The 7,500-nt window shown below is 46.8% G+C and overlaps 17 non-coding genes across 17 annotated transcripts in view; all 17 read left to right on the top strand.

The window, feature by feature from the left end:
• The window catches only part of TRNAL-CAG (transfer RNA leucine (anticodon CAG)), an 83-nt gene extending 65 nt beyond the window's left edge, over positions 1-18 (top strand). The window contains exon 1 of the tRNA in view: positions 1-18. This exon is cut by the window's left edge and continues 65 nt beyond it. This is a non-coding gene — a tRNA (tRNA-Leu).
• Positions 19-614: 596 nt separating this feature from the next.
• On the top strand, positions 615-697 carry TRNAL-CAG (transfer RNA leucine (anticodon CAG)). The gene has a single exon. It is a non-coding gene; the product is annotated as a tRNA-Leu (tRNA).
• Positions 698-800: 103 nt separating this feature from the next.
• On the top strand, positions 801-873 carry TRNAT-UGU (transfer RNA threonine (anticodon UGU)). The gene has a single exon. It is a non-coding gene; the product is annotated as a tRNA-Thr (tRNA).
• Positions 874-1,338: 465 nt separating this feature from the next.
• On the top strand, positions 1,339-1,421 carry TRNAL-CAG (transfer RNA leucine (anticodon CAG)). The gene has a single exon. It is a non-coding gene; the product is annotated as a tRNA-Leu (tRNA).
• A 104-nt stretch (positions 1,422-1,525) lies between these two features.
• Positions 1,526-1,598, top strand: TRNAT-UGU (transfer RNA threonine (anticodon UGU)). The gene has a single exon. It is a non-coding gene; the product is annotated as a tRNA-Thr (tRNA).
• Positions 1,599-2,064: 466 nt separating this feature from the next.
• TRNAL-CAG (transfer RNA leucine (anticodon CAG)) lies at positions 2,065-2,147 on the top strand. The gene has a single exon. It is a non-coding gene; the product is annotated as a tRNA-Leu (tRNA).
• Positions 2,148-2,251: 104 nt separating this feature from the next.
• On the top strand, positions 2,252-2,324 carry TRNAT-UGU (transfer RNA threonine (anticodon UGU)). Its single transcript has one exon. It is a non-coding gene; the product is annotated as a tRNA-Thr (tRNA).
• Positions 2,325-2,789: 465 nt separating this feature from the next.
• TRNAL-CAG (transfer RNA leucine (anticodon CAG)) lies at positions 2,790-2,872 on the top strand. Its single transcript has one exon. It is a non-coding gene; the product is annotated as a tRNA-Leu (tRNA).
• Positions 2,873-2,976: 104 nt separating this feature from the next.
• TRNAT-UGU (transfer RNA threonine (anticodon UGU)) lies at positions 2,977-3,049 on the top strand. The gene has a single exon. It is a non-coding gene; the product is annotated as a tRNA-Thr (tRNA).
• A 466-nt stretch (positions 3,050-3,515) lies between these two features.
• Positions 3,516-3,598, top strand: TRNAL-CAG (transfer RNA leucine (anticodon CAG)). The gene has a single exon. It is a non-coding gene; the product is annotated as a tRNA-Leu (tRNA).
• Positions 3,599-4,427: 829 nt separating this feature from the next.
• On the top strand, positions 4,428-4,500 carry TRNAT-UGU (transfer RNA threonine (anticodon UGU)). Its single transcript has one exon. It is a non-coding gene; the product is annotated as a tRNA-Thr (tRNA).
• Positions 4,501-5,152: 652 nt separating this feature from the next.
• TRNAT-UGU (transfer RNA threonine (anticodon UGU)) lies at positions 5,153-5,225 on the top strand. Its single transcript has one exon. It is a non-coding gene; the product is annotated as a tRNA-Thr (tRNA).
• A 466-nt stretch (positions 5,226-5,691) lies between these two features.
• TRNAL-CAG (transfer RNA leucine (anticodon CAG)) lies at positions 5,692-5,774 on the top strand. Its single transcript has one exon. It is a non-coding gene; the product is annotated as a tRNA-Leu (tRNA).
• A 102-nt stretch (positions 5,775-5,876) lies between these two features.
• Positions 5,877-5,949, top strand: TRNAT-UGU (transfer RNA threonine (anticodon UGU)). Its single transcript has one exon. It is a non-coding gene; the product is annotated as a tRNA-Thr (tRNA).
• A 466-nt stretch (positions 5,950-6,415) lies between these two features.
• TRNAL-CAG (transfer RNA leucine (anticodon CAG)) lies at positions 6,416-6,498 on the top strand. Its single transcript has one exon. It is a non-coding gene; the product is annotated as a tRNA-Leu (tRNA).
• A 102-nt stretch (positions 6,499-6,600) lies between these two features.
• On the top strand, positions 6,601-6,673 carry TRNAT-UGU (transfer RNA threonine (anticodon UGU)). The gene has a single exon. It is a non-coding gene; the product is annotated as a tRNA-Thr (tRNA).
• A 654-nt stretch (positions 6,674-7,327) lies between these two features.
• TRNAT-UGU (transfer RNA threonine (anticodon UGU)) lies at positions 7,328-7,400 on the top strand. Its single transcript has one exon. It is a non-coding gene; the product is annotated as a tRNA-Thr (tRNA).
• The last annotated feature ends 100 nt before the right edge of the window (positions 7,401-7,500 follow it).

The following is a 7,500-nucleotide window of genomic DNA, read 5'->3' as shown; positions in this document are numbered from 1 at the left end:
CAAATCCCACTTCTGACAGCATTTGCATGGTTTTTTCACGGTTCCCCTACCTGCTAGTCTTTCACAGCCAAGAACGCTCTATAGCTCAGGGGTTAGAGCACTGGTCTTGTAAACCAGGGGTCGTGAGTTCAAATCTCACTAGGGCCTAAGCGTTATTTCATGCGCTTTATCTTTCTTTCCTGACAACCTATTTTCTTTCACCAGCTGTCTTATCAAAAACCGCCACTGCCTCTAGGTCAACTCCCCTTACATGAAAGATCACATTACATTCAACCCTGGTCAAGGTTCACAACATTGACCCCACTTTGAGCAAAAAAAAAACAAAAACCTTACTGGCTCCAAGAAGACTTAGACCACATTCATAACATTCTCTTCCTAAAAAGAGAGCGGCCGTATTCCGTTCTTCTGGATGGCCAAGAAGCCAACACTGGTGCTTATGCCACCATTCATGGGTTGGCCTAATAACGGTAGCTATGATTCTAGAGCTGGAGGCTGCCTTACTTCTGCCCTCAAGGGCTAGGTGCCATTCACATGTCTTGATTGAAGGCTTCGTAGAAGACCACAATTCAGCTCTCTCAACCACCCTACTTTCCGGTGGCACAATGCACCTCCGTGTCAGGATGGCCGAGTGGTCTAAGGCGCTGCGTTCAGGTTGCAGTCTCCCCTGGAGGCGTGGGTTCAAATCCCACTTCTGACAGCGTTTGCATGGTTTTTTCACGGTTCCCCTACCTGCTAGTCTTTCACAGCCAAGAACGTTTTTTTGTTTTTTTTTTTAACACATTTACACAACAGAGCACTGTGGCTCTATAGCTCAGGGGTTAGAGCACTGGTCTTGTAAACCAGGGGTCGTGAGTTCAAATCTCACTAGGGCCTAAGCGTTATTTCATGTGCTGTATCTTTCTTTCCTGACAACCTATTTTCTTTCACCAGCTGTCTTATCAAAAACCGCCACTGCCTCTAGGTCAACTCCCCTTACATGAAAGATCACATTACATTCAACCCTGGTCAAGGTTCACAACATTGACCCCACTTTGAGCAAAAAAAAAAAAAACCTTACTGGCTCCAAGAAGACTTAGACCACATTCATAACATTCTCTTCCTAAAAAGAGAGCGGCCGTATTCCGTTCTTCTGGATGGCCAAGAAGCCAACACTGGTGCTTATGCCACTATTCATGGGTTGGCCTAATAACGGTAGCTATTCTTCTAGAGCTGGAGGCTGCCTTACTTCTGCCCTCAAGGGCTAGGTGCCATTCACATGTCTTGATTGAAGGCTTCGTAGAAGACCACAATTCAGCTCTCTCAACCACCCTACTTTCCGGTGGCACAATGCACCTCCGTGTCAGGATGGCCGAGCGGTCTAAGGCGCTGCGTTCAGGTCGCAGTCTCCCCTGGAGGCGTGGGTTCAAATCCCACTTCTGACAGCGTTTGCATGGTTTTTTCACGGTTCCCCTACCTGCTAGTCTTTCACAGCCAAGAACGTTTTTTTTTTTTTTTTTTTTAACACATTTACACAACAGAGCACTGTGGCTCTATAGCTCAGGGGTTAGAGCACTGGTCTTGTAAACCAGGGGTCGTGAGTTCAAATCTCACTAGGGCCTAAGCGTTATTTCATGTGCTGTATCTTTCTTTCCTGACAACCTATTTTCTTTCACCAGCTGTCTTATCAAAAACCGCCACTGCCTCTAGGTCAACTCCCCTTACATGAAAGATCACATTACATTCAACCCTGGTCAAGGTTCACAACATTGACCCCACTTTGAGCAAAAAAAAAAAAAAACCTTACTGGCTCCAAGAAGACTTAGACCACATTCATAACATTCTCTTCCTAAAAAGAGAGCGGCCGTATTCCGTTCTTCTGGATGGCCAAGAAGCCAACACTGGTGCTTATGCCACCATTCATGGGTTGGCCTAATAACGGTAGCTATGATTCTAGAGCTGGAGGCTGCCTTACTTCTGCCCTCAAGGGCTAGGTGCCATTCACATGTCTTGATTGAAGGCTTCGTAGAAGACCACAATTCAGCTCTCTCAACCACCCTACTTTCCGGTGGCACAATGCACCTCCGTGTCAGGATGGCCGAGCGGTCTAAGGCGCTGCGTTCAGGTCGCAGTCTCCCCTGGAGGCGTGGGTTCAAATCCCACTTCTGACAGCGTTTGCATGGTTTTTTCACGGTTCCCCTACCTGCTAGTCTTTCACAGCCAAGAACGTTGTTTTTTTTTTTTTTTTAAAAACATTTACACAACAGAGCACTGTGGCTCTATAGCTCAGGGGTTAGAGCACTGGTCTTGTAAACCAGGGGTCGTGAGTTCAAATCTCACTAGGGCCTAAGCGTTATTTCATGCGCTGTATCTTTCTTTCCTGACAGCCTATTTTCTTTCACCAGCTGTCTTATCAAAAACCGCCACTGCCTCTAGGTCAACTCCCCTTACATGAAAGATCACATTACATTCAACCCTGGTCAAGGTTCACAACATTGACCCCACTTTGAGCAAAAAAAAAAAAAACCTTACTGGCTCCAAGAAGACTTAGACCACATTCATAACATTCTCTTCCTAAAAAGAGAGCGGCCGTATTCCGTTCTTCTGGATGGCCAAGAAGCCAACACTGGTGCTTATGCCACCATTCATGGGTTGGCCTAATAACGGTAGCTATGATTCTAGAGCTGGAGGCTGCCTTACTTCTGCCCTCAAGGGCTAGGTGCCATTCACATGTCTTGATTGAAGGCTTCGTAGAAGACCACAATTCAGCTCTCTCAACCACCCTACTTTCCGGTGGCACAATGCACCTCTGTGTCAGGATGGCCGAGCGGTCTAAGGCGCTGCGTTCAGGTCGCAGTCTCCCCTGGAGGCGTGGGTTCAAATCCCACTTCTGACAGCGTTTGCATGGTTTTTTCACGGTTCCCCTACCTGCTAGTCTTTCACAGCCAAGAACGTTTTTTTTTTTTTTTTTTTTAACACATTTACACAGCAGAGCACTGTGGCTCTATAGCTCAGGGGTTAGAGCACTGGTCTTGTAAACCAGGGGTCGTGAGTTCAAATCTCACTAGGGCCTAAGCGTTATTTCATGCGCTGTATCTTTCTTTCCTGACAACCTATTTTCTTTCACCAGCTGTCTTATCAAAAACCGCCACTGCCTCTAGGTCAACTCCCCTTACATGAAAGATCACATTACATTCAACCCTGGTCAAGGTTCACAACATTGACCCCACTTTGAGCAAAAAAAAAAAAAAACCTTACTGGCTCCAAGAAGACTTAGACCACATTCATAACATTCTCTTCCTAAAAAGAGAGCGGCCGTATTCCGTTCTTCTGGATGGCCAAGAAGCCAACACTGGTGCTTATGCCACCATTCATGGGTTGGCCTAATAACGGTAGCTATGATTCTAGAGCTGGAGGCTGCCTTACTTCTGCCCTCAAGGGCTAGGTGCCATTCACATGTCTTGATTGAAGGCTTCGTAGAAGACCACAATTCAGCTCTCTCAACCACCCTACTTTCCGGTGGCACAATGCACCTCCGTGTCAGGATGGCCGAGCGGTCTAAGGCGCTGCGTTCAGGTCGCAGTCTCCCCTGGAGGCGTGGGTTCAAATCCCACTTCTGACAGCGTTTGCATGGTTTTTTCACGGTTCCCCTACCTGCTAGTCTTTCACAGCCAAGAACGTTTTTTTTTTTTTTTTTTAACACATTTACACAACAGAGCACTGTGGCTCTATAGCTCAGGGTTTAGAGCACTGGTCTTGTAAACCAGGGGTCGTGAGTTCAAATCTCAGTAGGGCCTAAGCGTTATTTCATGTGCTGTATCTTTCTTTCCTGACAACCTATTTTCTTTCACCAGCTGTCTTATCAAAAACCGCCACTGCCTCTAGGTCAACTCCCCTTACATGAAAGATCACATTACATTCAACCCTGGTCAAGGTTCACAACATTGACCCCACTTTGAGCAAAAAAAAAAAAAAAACCTTACTGGCTCCAAGAAGACTTAGACCACATTCATAACATTCTCTTCCTAAAAAGAGAGCGGCCGTATTCCGTTCTTCTGGATGGCCAAGAAGCCAACACTGGTGCTTATGCCACCATTCATGGGTTGGCCTAATAACGGTAGCTATGATTCTAGAGCTGGAGGCTGCCTTACTTCTGCCCTCAAGGGCTAGGTGCCATTCACATGTCTTGATTGAAGGCTTCGTAGAAGACCACAATTCAGCTCTCTCAACCACCCTACTTTCCGGTGGCACAATGCACCTCCGTGTCAGGATGGCCGAGCGGTCTAAGGCGCTGCGTTCAGGTCACAGTCTCCCCTGGAGGCGTGGGTTCAAATCCCACTTCTGACAGCGTTTGCATGGTTTTTTCACGGTTCCCCTACCTGCTAGTCTTTCACAGCCAAGAACGTTTTTTTTTTTTTTTTTTTTAAAACATTTACACAACAGAGCACTGTGGCTCTATAGCTCAGGGGTTAGAGCACTGGTCTTGTAAACCAGGGGTCGTGAGTTCAAATCTCACTAGGGCCTAAGCGTTATTTCATGCGCTGTATCTTTCTTTCCTGACAGCCTATTTTCTTTCACCAGCTGTCTTATCAAAAACCGCCACTGCCTCTAGGTCAACTCCCCTTACATGAAAGATCACATTACATTCAACCCTGGTCAAGGTTCACAACATTGACCCCACTTTGAGCAAAAAAAAAAAAAAAACCTTACTGGCTCCAAGAAGACTTAGACCACATTCATAACATTCTCTTCCTAAAAAGAGAGCGGCCGTATTCCGTTCTTCTGGATGGCCAAGAAGCCAACACTGGTGCTTATGCCACCATTCATGGGTTGGCCTAATAACGGTAGCTATGATTCTAGAGCTGGAGGCTGCCTTACTTCTGCCCTCAAGGGCTAGGTGCCATTCACATGTCTTGATTGAAGGCTTCGTAGAAGACCACAATTCAGCTCTCTCAACCACCCTACTTTCCGGTGGCACAATGCACCTCCGTGTCAGGATGGCCGAGCGGTCTAAGGCGCTGCGTTCAGGTCGCAGTCTCCCCTAGAGGCGTGGGTTCAAATCCCACTTCTGACAGCGTTTGCATGGTTTTTTCACGGTTCCCCTACCTGCTAGTCTTTCACAGCCAAGAACGTTTTTTTTTTTTTTTTTTAACACATTTACACAACAGAGCACTGTGGCTCTATAGCTCAGGGGTTAGAGCACTGGTCTTGTAAACCAGGGGTCGTGAGTTCAAATCTCACTAGGGCCTAAGCGTTATTTCATGCGCTGTATCTTTCTTTCCTGACAACCTATTTTCTTTCACCAGCTGTCTTATCAAAAACCGCCACTGCCTCTAGGTCAACTCCCCTTACATGAAAGATCACATTACATTCAACCCTGGTCAAGGTTCACAACATTGACCCCACTTTGAGCAAAAAAAAAAAAAAACCTTACTGGCTCCAAGAAGACTTAGACCACATTCATAACATTCTCTTCCTAAAAAGAGAGCGGCCGTATTCCGTTCTTCTGGATGGCCAAGAAGCCAACACTGGTGCTTATGCCACCATTCATGGGTTGGCCTAATAACGGTAGCTATGATTCTAGAGCTGGAGGCTGCCTTACTTCTGCCCTCAAGGGCTAGGTGCCATTCACATGTCTTGATTGAAGGCTTCGTAGAAGACCACAATTCAGCTCTCTCAACCACCCTACTTTCCGGTGGCACAATGCACCTCCGTGTCAGGATGGCCGAGCGGTCTAAGGCGCTGCGTTCAGGTCGCAGTCTCCCCTGGAGGCGTGGGTTCAAATCCCACTTCTGACAGCGTTTGCATGGTTTTTTCACGGTTCCCCTACCTGCTAGTCTTTCACAGCCAAGAACGTTTTTTTTTTTTTTTTTAAACACATTTACACAACAGAGCACTGTGGCTCTATAGCTCAGGGGTTAGAGCACTGGTCTTGTAAACCAGGGGTCGTGAGTTCAAATCTCACTAGGGCCTAAGCGTTATTTCATGCGCTGTATCTTTCTTTCCTGACAACCTATTTTCTTTCACCAGCTGTCTTATCAAAAACCGCCACTGCCTCTAGGTCAACTCCCCTTACATGAAAGATCACATTACATTCAACCCTGGTCAAGGTTCACAACATTGACCCCACTTTGAGCAAAAAAAAAAAAAAACCTTACTGGCTCCAAGAAGACTTAGACCACATTCATAACATTCTCTTCCTAAAAAGAGAGCGGCCGTATTCCGTTCTTCTGGATGGCCAAGAAGCCAACACTGGTGCTTATGCCACCATTCATGGGTTGGCCTAATAACGGTAGCTATGATTCTAGAGCTGGAGGCTGCCTTACTTCTGCCCTCAAGGGCTAGGTGCCATTCACATGTCTTGATTGAAGGCTTCGTAGAAGACCACAATTCAGCTCTCTCAACCACCCTACTTTCCGGTGGCACAATGCACCTCCGTGTCAGGATGGCCGAGCGGTCTAAGGCGCTGCGTTCAGGTCGCAGTCTCCCCTGGAGGCGTGGGTTCAAATCCCACTTCTGACAGCGTTTGCATGGTTTTTTCACGGTTCCCCTACCTGCTAGTCTTTCACAGCCAAGAACGTTTTTTTTTTTTTTTTTTAACACATTTACACAACAGAGCACTGTGGCTCTATAGCTCAGGGGTTAGAGCACTGGTCTTGTAAACCAGGGGTCGTGAGTTCAAATCTCACTAGGGCCTAAGCGTTATTTCATGCGCTGTATCTTTCTTTCCTGACAACCTATTTTCTTTCACCAGCTGTCTTATCAAAAACCGCCACTGCCTCTAGGTCAACTCCCCTTACATGAAAGATCACATTACATTCAACCCTGGTCAAGGTTCACAACATTGACCCCACTTTGAGCAAAAAAAAAAAAAAACCTTACTGGCTCCAAGAAGACTTAGACCACATTCATAACATTCTCTTCCTAAAAAGAGAGCGGCCGTATTCCGTTCTTCTGGATGGCCAAGAAGCCAACACTGGTGCTTATGCCACCATTCATGGGTTGGCCTAATAACGGTAGCTATGATTCTAGAGCTGGAGGCTGCCTTACTTCTGCCCTCAAGGGCTAGGTGCCATTCACATGTCTTGATTGAAGGCTTCGTAGAAGACCACAATTCAGCTCTCTCAACCACCCTACTTTCCGGTGGCACAATGCACCTCCGTGTCAGGATGGCCGAGCGGTCTAAGGCGCTGCGTTCAGGTCGCAGTCTCCCCTGGAGGCGTGGGTTCAAATTCCACTTCTGACAGCGTTTGCATGGTTTTTTCACGGTTCCCCTACCTGCTAGTCTTTCACAGCCAAGAACGTTTTTTTTTTTTTTTTTTTTTAACACATTTACACAACAGAGCACTGTGGCTCTATAGCTCAGGGGTTAGAGCACTGGTCTTGTAAACCAGGGGTCGTGAGTTCAAATCTCACTAGGGCCTAAGCGTTATTTCATGTGCTGTATCTTTCTTTCCTGACAACCTATTTTCTTTCACCAGCTGTCTTATCAAAAACCGCCACTGCCTCTAGGTCAACTCCCCT

This window comes from Hyperolius riggenbachi, chromosome 1 (assembly GCF_040937935.1).
Source record: "Hyperolius riggenbachi isolate aHypRig1 chromosome 1, aHypRig1.pri, whole genome shotgun sequence".
NCBI lineage: Eukaryota > Metazoa > Chordata > Amphibia > Anura > Hyperoliidae > Hyperolius > Hyperolius riggenbachi.
The sequence above is the reverse complement of the archived record's forward strand: the minus strand, read 5'-3'. Positions and strand labels throughout refer to the sequence as shown.